Raw genomic sequence first — 12,613 nt, 5'->3', positions numbered from 1 at the left:
CAGTGCGCATTCGTGGGCGGGGCGATTCCCGCGTGCACACGCAAAACAGAACGTGCAAATCCAGGCAGGCGGGGCATGCGAGGCGCGAGCGTCCGTTCGGACGTCCAGGCACTAGCACTTCCCAGTGTTCATTAGGACTTAGAGAATCATATGTGCAAATGGTATTATATGGAAACGATACAATTGCAATTATATAATAAAAATTTAAGTAAAATTAAAGAAATTTATTGCACACTTACTCCCTCAGTCCCAAAATATAAGGCCCACAAGCACTCAAAAGATTCACATTGTAGTCTTTGACTAACAAGTAGTCTAACAATAAGAAAACGTGTGCTAAAAAAGAGGTTGGTTGCATTGGATTTGTATATAGAAGTACGTTCTAGTGATCAAACAGATGATTTATTACACATAATGCTGGTATTAACATAATGTTCTTTTTGCATTTGCCATTCCAAGTTCTTCCTTTTCTTGAGAGAGATATATCATTTCCAATTTCCGTTTTAAGCTCCCATGCATGGTACCCGCTGTATTTGATAATGGCAACATCAGTCCATACAACATGTGTCATGAACATGATACGTGCATACATATTACACACACAAGCATACTTAGTTATTGGATCCACATAAGTAGCTAGGCATTCACGACCTAGGTGGTAGCTAGCAGCCGCTTCTTGTAACTCACCATTACTCTTCCTTTAGGCTCCGCGACTAGCTTGGTCCAATCAGGCTCAGGAAAAGGAGATTCCAATTTTAGCTCAAAGTTTCTTAGCAAATAGCTCCATATCACCTTAATTTGCAAATAAGCAAATGACTCGCCTTTGCAAGCATGCCTTCCACCACTAAATGACGTGTAAGCAAACTTACCACCAACTCTGTCTTCTTCTCTTCCAGGACCAAACCGGTCTGGGTCATACACATCCGGGTCCTTATAAATGTGAGATAAATTGTTATTGAATATCACTGGGCTTACTAAGGTATGCCCGCTACGGATCTCATATTCAGTACCATCCTTTGTCTGTACAATGAAGTTCTTATGTACCTTGCGACGAAATATAGCAACTGGAGGATGGATGCGTAGCGTCTCTTTGATGCAATTATGCAAGGTGTCCATCTCTAGAAAGGCGTTATAGTCTAAATGATCCCCGTACTTACTGATTAATATCTTTTGCTCCACGAGGACAGATTTCAGGATCCTTGCACTAGCAAGCAAGTGAGCACCTGTCCATATACTAGTGATGGTGCTTGTATGTTTTCCTGCAAGGATCAAAGTAATCATCAATCCAATGACCTCTGATTCTGTTGTAGACCGACCATATCTATATTTGAAATCAATAAAGTTCTGCAGCACGTCATTCTCACATGGCTATATTCCTTGCGTGATCTCACAATTTCAGTGAGCATCTCTGAGAGCTTGGCACGTGCTATGTCACGTCGTCGAGTTGCTGGAGTTGGGACGTACGGGAAGAATATGCTGGTTAGGCACATGCCATTATCGGTGAGTTCTTGCAACAGAGTAAAGAACTCATCAAGCATCTTCTCCCTAACCTGTTTCCCCAGTAAGCATCGCCCAGAGATTAGCATGAGTAATTGGTTCAATTCGTGCTTTAGGTCAACTATGCCTTGATGTCCCCATTTTTCAAAGTACTCCTGTAGAAAATGCATCACCATGGTCAAGTTAACTAATTTAGTGCCCTGTGTGAATTGGGTGGCAAACATGTAACAATTGTGTGGACAGAAGTGAGATGACACTCTACTGTAACTCTCTTTAGCGAACCTAGCATTTTTTTAAAGTAAGGTATGCAGCAAATGGTGGAATGTTATACACTCTTCAAATTCATGGTAAACAACTAGTGATAAATTCCCAAATTGTTAGAACATTTTTTCTGAGTGAATTTCAATGGAATGAAATAGAGCATTTTATTCCTTTAAACTTTTGTGAAAATCTGACAAACATCCTCAACAGTGATAACAGATATCTTACACCATATACTTTAGATCAAACATATAAAGCCTTAACAGTTTCATATGGTGTTTCTATGCCAAAATTTGTGCATCATCATATATGTAGGAATTGATGTCAATTTTGTTCACACGATTTGGTCAAACTATCTACAGCAAATAATACACTACTGGATTCAGGCGCTTTGCCGAGTGCCTGCAGCACTCGGCAAAGCCCTAAATACACTCGGCAAAGGCTTTGCCGAGTGCCGCACTCGGCAAAGAACCCTTCGGCAAAGGTTTCTTTGCCGAGTGCCACATATCGGGCACTCGGTAAAGCCTTTGCCGAGTGTCACATCAGCACTTGGCATAAAAAAATCCGACGTCAACTCTAACGGCCTCTTTGCTGAGTGCCACGTCAGCGGCACTCGGCAAAGAATTTTTTTTCTTTTTTTTGAAAATTCTTTGCCGAGTGCCATACTCTTGCACTCGGCAAAGAAATTTTTTATTTTAAAAAAAAATCTTTGCCGAGTGCCATGGCTCTGGCACTCGGCAAAGCTGAGAAATTAAGTCTCTGCTTCCCAGCTTTGCCGAGTGCCATGGTCACGGCACTCGGCAAAGCCCTCTTTGCCGAGTGTGGCACTCGGCAAAGAGGGGGAAAATGCTATTTTTTTGGTTTTTTGCTTTCCATCAGCACAAACAAAGAAATCACATATATATCAACACACAGCACAGGATATATCACATACACATCCATATTCCATCACATACACATCCATAACCCATCACATACACATCCACCATCCATAATATATCACATACAAATCCATTGTCCATAATCCATCACATACATCCGCATCATCCATGACAATATCCATCACAATATATATATGTCTCTAGTAGTAGTCCAACAAAAGGCTAAGTCTAACACAAGTCCATGCAACATGAAAAGAAACAAATAAACGGTACCTACTGCCAGCCTCCCCACCCGGAGTGTGAATTGCCACCTTGAGGAGGGCCAGATGTCCACCCGGCTTGTGGAGAAGGGCCACCTTGAGGAGTCCGGTTCGAACCCACTGATTGTTGCTGCACAAAGGAGAAGCGAATTCATGAGTATCTACAGGAGGGCCGCACAAGCTAAAGGAATAAACAACCATATATACTCACCGGAGTCCCTACAGGAGGAGGAGGAGCCACAACTGGAGCGAGCCACTATAGGAGGAGGAGGGCCTCCAACCTCCGCAAGTCGACCTGCAACATTCCACCCGCAATGTTTAAACAATGCAAAGGCAAGGTAGATGTGTAAAAGCAATGAACGACGAATAAAACAGTACTAACCTAGAGTTCTGCCATCTGCTGCTGTGAGCTCTGCTGCCGAGAGCGTATAGGGAGGGAGGAGCTCGTGCTCCTTGCTCGAATCTCGGCGAGGTTGGGAACAGAGGCGGAGTCGACTGTGCTGTCCGCCATCCAGTACCGGCCGTGCTGCTTCCCTCCTCCCATCCTCATCAAGAGGTCTGTGTCCAGGGGCTGGGTGGCCGGATCGAAGTCCTCCCCATGGCGCTCGCGGGCCGCCGAGGTGTACTCGCTAAGCTTGCTGTGGACGCTCGCATTGGTGTACGCCTCAGGCCCGTCCGCCGGGTTGTATGTGACTTCCGGGGCCGTCACCTTGCCCTTGTGTGCCAGGGCATACGCCATGAACTCGTTGCATTCCTGACCTTGGTGCGCCTAGGACTGCGAGGAAAACATAAAGATGATTACAAGTAATGAGAATTAAGCGTTAGAATAAATAAATAAAGATGAAAACACAAAGAAGATTACCCATGTCTGGGCGTACGCGCTGAGGCTCCGGTTGCCTTGGTGGTGTGGCGCCCCACCCATCTGTAGGCGGCAGTCATGATGGATGTTGTGCTTCTCCGCCCACTCCTCCGAGAGCCACCTGTCCACAATGGCCTCCCAGCAGAGGTGGTGCCTAGCGCACCAATCAGGACATTGCTGCATGCCATCAAGTTATTGATATGTCAGAAGATGAAATGAAGCCTACCTATTCTTCATGGAAGGAGTCAGTATTAATGTTTCGTACTTACCGAGAGGTACTACTCCTTGGTGAGCGTCCTGGTCCTGGCATCGGCTTTCCTCACCACCTGACCAAGGACGTCGGCGCTGTAGTGGATGATGCACTAGAGCCACATCTCGTGGTACAGGTCCGAGAGTCGGGACCTACAGACCTTGTCCTACACTCATGCCGCCCGTTCCTCAAACCCTTCGTCGCACCTGAAGAAGTCCTTCATATAGACATCATGTATCGTTTCATTATTTCAAGAATGACCAATGAATGCGTAGTATTGACCAATTTAGTGCGATGAAGACTCACCCAGAACTCGGCCTTGATCCACGCCGCAACGGTGCCGAACTCGCTGTCCTCGGCAACGTAGAAGTGGTCCCACGTCCAGGGCGGTGAAGTCACCGAGGTGTAGGTGACCATGCTAGGGTAGTGCTGCCGAATCAGAAGGCCCAGGGTGCCATTGATGTGCCAGCCCGTTCCGGACACAACTTCCCAGTTGCTGCAAGAGTCATTAAGAAGAATTGTTAGTCTCCAGTTCGATTTTCAACATGTCATATGAAATAGTAGTGAAATAATACTTACTTGTTGCCGCTGGGTCGAATCACCGGGCGTCGGTGAAGTGGGATCGGCCACGCCAGGAGCTGCGAGGGCCCGCGCAAGTAGACTCTCGACGAGGTAGAGCCAGAGACAGTGCAAGTGGAACCCCCTGCTGTCGCTATCGCTGCCTCCCCGTGGTCCGACGAGTCAGAGGAAGTGCCACCCCCTCCTATGTGCAGGCCCACTGCCTGGTCGTCCTCGTCCACCGACAGGGTGGCAGCCAGCTGCACCCTCATCCTCGGACGGCCGCGGGGGTAGCTGCTCCTCGTCCTCCTCGTCGGCGGCTCCGGCAAGGGGTCCTCCTCAGCGTGGGGTGGTGAGCGCTCCCTCATGTAGAGGGAGTTGACCCCCCGATGGGCCTGCCTTCCGCCTGGCATTTTGTCGAGTGCCTGCAATTTTAAAGAGTAAACCAATTAGCACAGTTAAATTACAAGTACTTATAAAGAGATGCAAAATGAACAAAACATAATTGCAATAATAATAATAATAATAATAATAATAATAATAATAATAATAATAATAATAATAATAATAATAATAGTAATATAGTATTACATGAATTAGAAATATTCTTCACGATCGGCAATGGCTGGATCATACGTGTCGTCATCACTATCAATATTGTCGAGTAAATTGGGCTCATCTCCATCGTTGTCATCATTGTCATCGCCTAACTATAATCGCTCAAGCATTTGTAAGTCCTTAGCATTTTGCACCTCTTCTCCATCATCCTCATCTACATCGTCCTGATCAATGTCATTGTCTACTTTCATGCCCATCAGCGAAAACATGTCTATGTCAAACCTCCCTTCTAGCCCCTCAGGTTGATAGAACTCCCATGTGTTTGGGTCAAAGTTGTAATCCTCATCGTTTGGGACAGGCAGTTTACCGTGCGGCGATACCAACTGCACAAGGTACCAACCGATAAGATTGGGGTCTTTTTGGCACGCCCATGGGAGATAATAAACTTGCATGGCCTGTTGAGCCACAATATAGACATCCTCTCCTTGATAGACAGAATCATGTCGAATTTCGACTTGTCCAATCTCAGGGGCTATTCTCATGACATTAGGATCGAACCAATGGCATTTGAATATGACTTGATTAGGAGCTTTGCGACACTCAAAATTGAGCTCGTATATTTCTTCTACTATGCCGTAGTAGTCGCGCTCATCGGTGCCGAGCGTATGAACACCGGTATTCGTGGTTTTCCGATTGGGCCAACTCCGCTCGTAGTTTCTTGTGTGAAAGCGATAGCCATTCACATCATAAACGGTGAATGACTTGACCTTGTAGGTGAAGCCTTTGGTGAGCCTTTTCAACTCAGCATCCATTTCCGCATCCTTGCGGGCCTGCAAGGTGAGGCCGGATAGATCGTTACATTACTCGCTCGTAGGAGCAAAGTGGGATGTCAAAGATTGAACGAGGTAAATTGGACGGTACCTTCGTATCGAACTAGGATATGAAATCGAGCACACCATCTTTGAGAAGACTATCTTCTTCTTGAGGGGAAGGAGCCCTATTCCCTCTCTAGTATTTATTCAGAAATTCCCTAAAAACAAGAGATAAGGGGGTTCGATAGATGGAGGATAGTGACAAGGGCGTATGTAACAAGCTCATTAAGAACTTACTACACATAAGGCTTCACTTCGTCAAGGTTCAACAACACATACAGCATGATAGTGCGCCACTCATCATGCCGCAAGGTTTTGGTGCCCGATGCACTTGCCTTTTTGAGTTGCCCTTTGAAAAGGCTGAGGTTCGATGAACTCTCATCCGTGTTGTAACGAGGGGGACGATTGTGCACGCTGGGAAGGCCATCCTTATAGTATGCTGTTGTGAAGTTTGACACCTCCTCCAGAATGAATGCCTCTACCATAGAAGCCTCAATTTTGGCTTTATTTCTACACTTTAGACATCTCTCAATTGTATAGCACCAACAAGCCTGCACGGCCCCCCCCCCATTCGTGCCTCGTACGGTAGGTGCAAAATCAGATGCTGCATCGCTAGGAAGAAGCCGAGTGGGAAGATCTTCTCCAACTTGCAGAGCAACACAGGTGCCACTTTCTCCAAGTCATCAATCACGTCCCAAGATAACTCCTTGGCACAAAGCTGGCGGAAGAAATAGCTTAACTCTGCCAGCACGCACCACACATGCTCAAGGACGTATCCCCGGGTCATCACAGGAAAGAGCCGCTCAATCCATATGTGGTAGTCATGACTATTCATCCCTAAGACTCACATAGTGGACAAGTTCACTCCCCTACTCAAATTCGCCGCATGCCCATCAGGGAACATTAACGTCTGGATCCACTGCAATACTTCCTTCCTTTAGTCCTTTTTCAAGGTGAAATTGACCGGAGTCCTTCACCATTTCTTGCCGGGCGCGGGAGGCTTCATCACTTGCTTTGGCCTATCGCACATCATTGCTAGGTCCAGTCTAGCCTTAACGTTGTCCTTTGACTTATCAGGAATGTCCATGAGTGTTGCAAAAAGCGCCTCGGCGATATTCTTTTCTATGTGCATTACATCAATGTTGTGTGGAAGAAGAAGGTCATTGAAATAGGGGAGCCTAGTCAAGCCCGATTTATGAGTCCACTGGTGTTCCTCACCATATCCAATAAAACCACCTTTCTCTTTATCATCTTTGAGAGCCTCTATCTCTGCATGGACCTCGGCATCGGTCATCATCTGAGGTGCAGGGTCGGTGACTTGAACCCCTTTCCTAAAGTTCTTGACATCTTGTTTGAATGGATGGTCAAGAGGGAGGAATTGACGATGTTGGTCAAACGAAGAAAACTTGCCACCCCTCTTCAGCCAAGTGAACCTCACAGCTATCTTGCATATTGGGCATGGGAACTTCCTGTGAACACACCACGCATAGAATATGCCATACGCCAGGAAGTCATGCAGGGAGTAGTGGTACCACACATGCATTGTGAAGTTCTTCTTTGTAGCTCGGTCGTATGTCAGTACCCCCTTTTCCCAAGCAAGGATCAATTCATCAATGAGAGGCAAACCCATCTTGTTCCCCGGGTGTCCAGGAATTATCAGTGTCAAGAATACGTTCTTGGGTTGAAACATGACGCCGGGGGGGAGATTGAGGGGGATCATGAACACGGGCCAACAAGTGTATGGGGCTGCCAGCAATCCATAGGGGTTGAACCCATCTGTTGCCAGCGCTACACGTACATTCTGAGCCTCCTCAGCTTTACCATGATGTATGCCATTGAAATGGGTCCATGCATCGCCATCCGATGGGTGTACCATCTTGTCAACATTGTATCTTTTGCCATATTTGTGCCATGTCATCTGTTTCATGGACTCCTCTGTCATGTACAGCCGTTGGATCCTTGGTATGACAGGAAGGTACCGTAGGACCTTCACGGGGATACCAAGCTATTCCTTCTTGCCATCACTAGTGTCGACCTCCAGATACCTAGAGGATTTGCACTTTGGATAGTGCGTTGCTTTCTCGTGATCTTTCCTAAATAGGACGCAACCATTCGGACAAGCATGGATGTGCTCATACGGCATCTTAAGGGCACGAAGAAGTTTCTATGACTCGTATAAGTTCTTTGGCAAATTGTGACCCTCCGGAAGCAGGGATCCAACAACTACCAACATACCATCGAAGTTGTCTCGACTCATGCTACACTGCGACTTGAACGCCATTAGGCGTCCAATGACATCCAGTTGCGAAACCATTGTCTTTTCATGAAGGGGCTTCTGTGTCGAAGATAGCATATCGTAGTACGCCTTTGTGGATTCCTCTGGCTCGTCCTCTAATCCTTCACCGAATCGTGCCTCCTAAAAGTCATCCATCCAGTCTGCTACCCCGGCATCTCCATCAAAAGCCTCGAGGTGTGGTCTCACCACCTCCTCTCTAATACGATCGGCTTCACCATGGTGGATCCAGCAGGTATAGTTTGGCGTGAATCCATACTTGCAAAGATCTTCCCCCATGTTCTTCCTATTCTTTCTTACACGATTGTCACATTTGCTACAGGGACACGGCATCCGACTCGACCCTCTAGCAGCCTCGCCAAATGAATGCTCCAAGAAAGCATTAGTCTTAGTCATCCATTCTGGGGTCATACTTGTGTGGCCCATGTACATCCAATCACGGTGCTCCATCCTCTGGCATATACATATGTAAGTGAGTAATATAACCAGCAATTACATCTGCACGGCATTCCTACCATCTAATAGGTGAGGATAGGTCCTAATCCCACCGCGGATGCGTATATGAGGTCAGTTTCAATGCTCCGCTCCTATCTGAGACAGAATTTCGGTAGCACATCCCCGCTGTTCTCCCGATACATGTCCTGCAAGGGAGAGTGTGTGTCCGAAGAACAACAGGGAGGTGATGCCGAAAGTCTGTCTCGGACCAGAGCAAACCATGAAAACTAACCTCATCTATGCATCCGCAGGCTGTCCAAAATACATGGACAATCCGAAAGAGATACGGTCGCAGATATGCAAAGATCTACATACCTTCGACCATATCTCTTTCAAATGGGAGATGCCTAACTAGGCTACGTGACCATATAAAACATGCATGCAAAGGAGGAGGGGGTTATACCTAGGGTGGCGGTGGAGTCAGGCTAGCGGGGCAGTGGCGTGTCGGTGCAGTGGTGAGGCGATGCGGTGCAGGCAGACCAGCAGCACCGACAAAGACGATCAGGGTCACCGAGTCCCTCCCACGGGTCCTTCTCCTACATAAAAAGGCAATAGGTTAGAATCCATTGAAAATTTCGGCAGCACCTCCCCTACACGGGGAGGTTTCCAAAACCTGCAAGAAACATAGGCGCGATGGCCAACAACCACATATATACCAAACATAGGCACGAAGGCCAACAAACATATATATACCCAGACGAGCCATGTACTTTAGTTCTCTTTCCATGCAGATGAAAGTATCGAAGTAGTACAACAACAAGTACTACTACCACTACAACTACTACTAACACTAACACTACAACTACTAACACTACTACTATCACTACTTACTACTAACAATACTACTAACACTACTAACTACTAACTACTACTACTTACTAACTACTACTAACACTACTAAGTACTACTACTAACTACTACAGCTGTAGGGCATACCTTCGCGACGAGAATGGAAACAACGAGGGTCGGCGACGACGATGGGGACGGCCGCAGCGGCATGAGGGTCGACGGGCCTAGGCCAGCACCTTCCTTCTCCTCTCCTTCTCCTCTCTTCTCCCCTTCTCCTCTCTTCTCCCCTGCCTCCTCCTCCTCTCTTCTGCAGTGGCCGCCGACGAGGGCAGTGGCCGCCGATGGGGGAGGTGGCCGCCGAGGGGGGTGCGCAGGCGGGGGAGGTGGCCGCCAAGGGGGCCGGCGCGGGCGGTGGAGGCCGGGCGGGGGCGGTGGAGGCTGGGCGAGGGCGGTGGCCGCAACGCGCCTCCTCCTCCTCTCTTCTGCAGTGGCCGCCAGTGGGGGAGGTGGTCGCCGAGGGGGCGCGCAGGTGGGGGAGGTGGCCGCCGAGGGGGCCGACGCGGGCGGTGGCCGCCGGCGGGTTGCGCCGCGGCAACACTGGGGCCCGCACGGGGAGGCGGCCCGGGGGCGCCGGTCGGTGAGGGCTCGCCGCACGGGGAGGCACGGTGGCCGGTGATGTGCGGAGGTGCGGGCCGGGGCGGAGGCGCGGGCCGGCAATGTGCGGCGGTGGCGGCTAAGGGAGAGAGAGGTGAGAGGGAGAGAGAAATGAGAGAAAGAGAGAGAGAGAGAGAGAGAGAGAGAGAGAGAGAGAGAGAGAGAGAGAGAGAGAGAGACGGCCGGGCGCGGGTGAAGGGATAAGGTGGCTTTGCCGAGTGCCAGATCGGCGGCACTCGGCAAAGTCAATTTTCTTCACCGAGTGTCGTGATCTGGCACTCGGCGAAGTTTTAAAAAAAATCAGCAGCTCTTTGCCAAGTGCCAACCCTAGGCACTCAGCAAAATAATTTTTTTTGTTTTTTGCCACCATTTTTTTTTGAAGCTTTAGTACACTACCACAAACAACATGTTTAAATTTGGGACATTTTCATTGTCTTTTGGTATATTTCTGTAGTTTATTTTATTTTGTTGAATTTTTCCGAAAAATGTAAGTTTGAACTGCAGGTGCATTGAATAATGGATTACATTCGTTCAAAAAAATGTTATCCTTGTTTCTTAGTGTAAATTTAGGCTAAATCCAGAAACTGTCTCGAAATTCCGATCAACGTGCTCACGGGGCAACGCCGCCAACTTGCGTGGGAGTGGTTTTTTAATTGTAAAAAATGCGAACTAATTCCGAAAATCATGAAACTTGTCGAGTTGTCGCCATATCGTAATCATGAAACTTGTCGAGTTGTCGCCATATCGTATGCGTATGCCGTGGAAAAAATTTGAAAAAGTTTCGAGCACGTTATCATGTACGATGCTCACAAACCAGGACATCATGCTGTCACGTACGCTGCTCACAAACTAGGACATCTCCACATGGAGATGTTCTGGTTTGTGAGCATCGTACATGACAACGTGGTCAAAACTTTTTCAAATTTTTTCCACAGCATACGCATACGATAGGGCGACAACTCGACAAGTTTCATGATTTTCGGAATTCGTTCGTATTTTTTACAATTAAAAAACCACTCACACGCAAGTTGGCAGCGTTGCCCCGTGAGCACGTTGATCGATATTTTGAGACAGTTCTTGGATTTAGCCTAAATTTACACTAAGAAACAAGGATAACATTTTTTGAACGAATGTAATCCATTATTCGATGCACCTGCAGTTCAAACTTACATTTTCTGAAAAAATTCAACAAAACAAAATAAACTATAGAAATATGCCAAAAGGCAATGAAAATGTCCCAAATTTAAACATGTTGTTTGTGGTAGTGTACTGAAGCTTCAAAAAAATTGGTGGTAAAAAACCAAAAAAAAATATTTTGCCGAGTGCCAAACGGGGGGCACTCGATAAAGAGGACGCCGTTGGATGCCGTTAGGCCCCTACCAATCTTTGCCGAGTGTCTGCCAGCCTTTGCCGAGTGCAGGTCTTTGCCGAGTGTCAGGCACTCGGCAAAGGCCTCTTTGCCGAGGGCTATATTTAGCCGAGTGCGGCGCTCGGCAAAGCAGGTCTTTGCCGAGTGCCCGAAATTTAGCACTCGGCAAAGATTTTTGCACTCGGCAAATCACGTGTTTCCCGTAGTGATAAGTGGCAATCTGTGCCGACCAATTAGAACAATCACCACGTTAACTAGAAGCATAGTCAGTAAAAGTTTGTTCAAGACAAAATTGTTTCCTGTGTACTTTTCATAAATGGTTCAAATATAAAACAAAACCAAGTTTCATGATGGTTTGAAAGACTACAGATTATAGGAGAAATAATAATTAACCAGGTTTGATTCAGGCACCATAAATGTAAGGCATCAAAGTTTGATTAAGGTGTCATGGAAGATGAGGCATCAAACTTCAGACATGGTCAATTGTTACTTACCTCCACTTCATGAAGTATGGAACCATAATGGCTCCTCAACTTTGATGGTTTTAGAACGTCGAAACGAAACTGCTCATTTTGGGTGGCACTGTCCACGCCATAGCCAACCTCTTTGCCAAGCATGGGCACAGTAAACTCGAGGCCAACACCATTGCTAATCTCATAATCGGTGCCTTGATAAAAATGAGCAGAGACCTCTGTCCCAATCAAGAACGTTGCCTTCATTCTAAAGAAACTTACTGTGAACACACTCCCCAACTTTTTATATTGGTCATATATGGATCATTTGTTGCAGACCTTTCGTAAGAAGTCTATGCAAAATTCTAATGATAGAAAGACCCTTCACTGCTGGTGGAGGCATCCTAATGCATTTTGAATCAAGCTTAGTTGTTTTCCTTTTAGCCTTGGTGATTATCACGGTGATGGAAGCAAGTGCTATGGTGAGCCACACGATGTCATTTGTCATATCCATGCTGACACAGTTATTGGTAGAATGACAGAGTGCAGCAGCTTGGTGTTGATGAAA

At 47.0% G+C, this 12,613-nt stretch overlaps 1 pseudogene; it reads right to left on the bottom strand.

Moving 5' to 3' along the window:
* Positions 1-648: 648 nt before the first annotated feature.
* Positions 649-12,595, bottom strand: LOC136488524 (obtusifoliol 14-alpha demethylase-like; annotated as a pseudogene).
* Between the last annotated feature and the right edge of the window lie 18 nt (positions 12,596-12,613).

The sequence above is a fragment of the Miscanthus floridulus genome, chromosome 10, assembly GCF_019320115.1.
Source record: "Miscanthus floridulus cultivar M001 chromosome 10, ASM1932011v1, whole genome shotgun sequence".
Lineage (NCBI taxonomy): Eukaryota > Viridiplantae > Streptophyta > Magnoliopsida > Poales > Poaceae > Miscanthus > Miscanthus floridulus.
The sequence above is the reverse complement of the archived record's forward strand: the minus strand, read 5'-3'. Positions and strand labels throughout refer to the sequence as shown.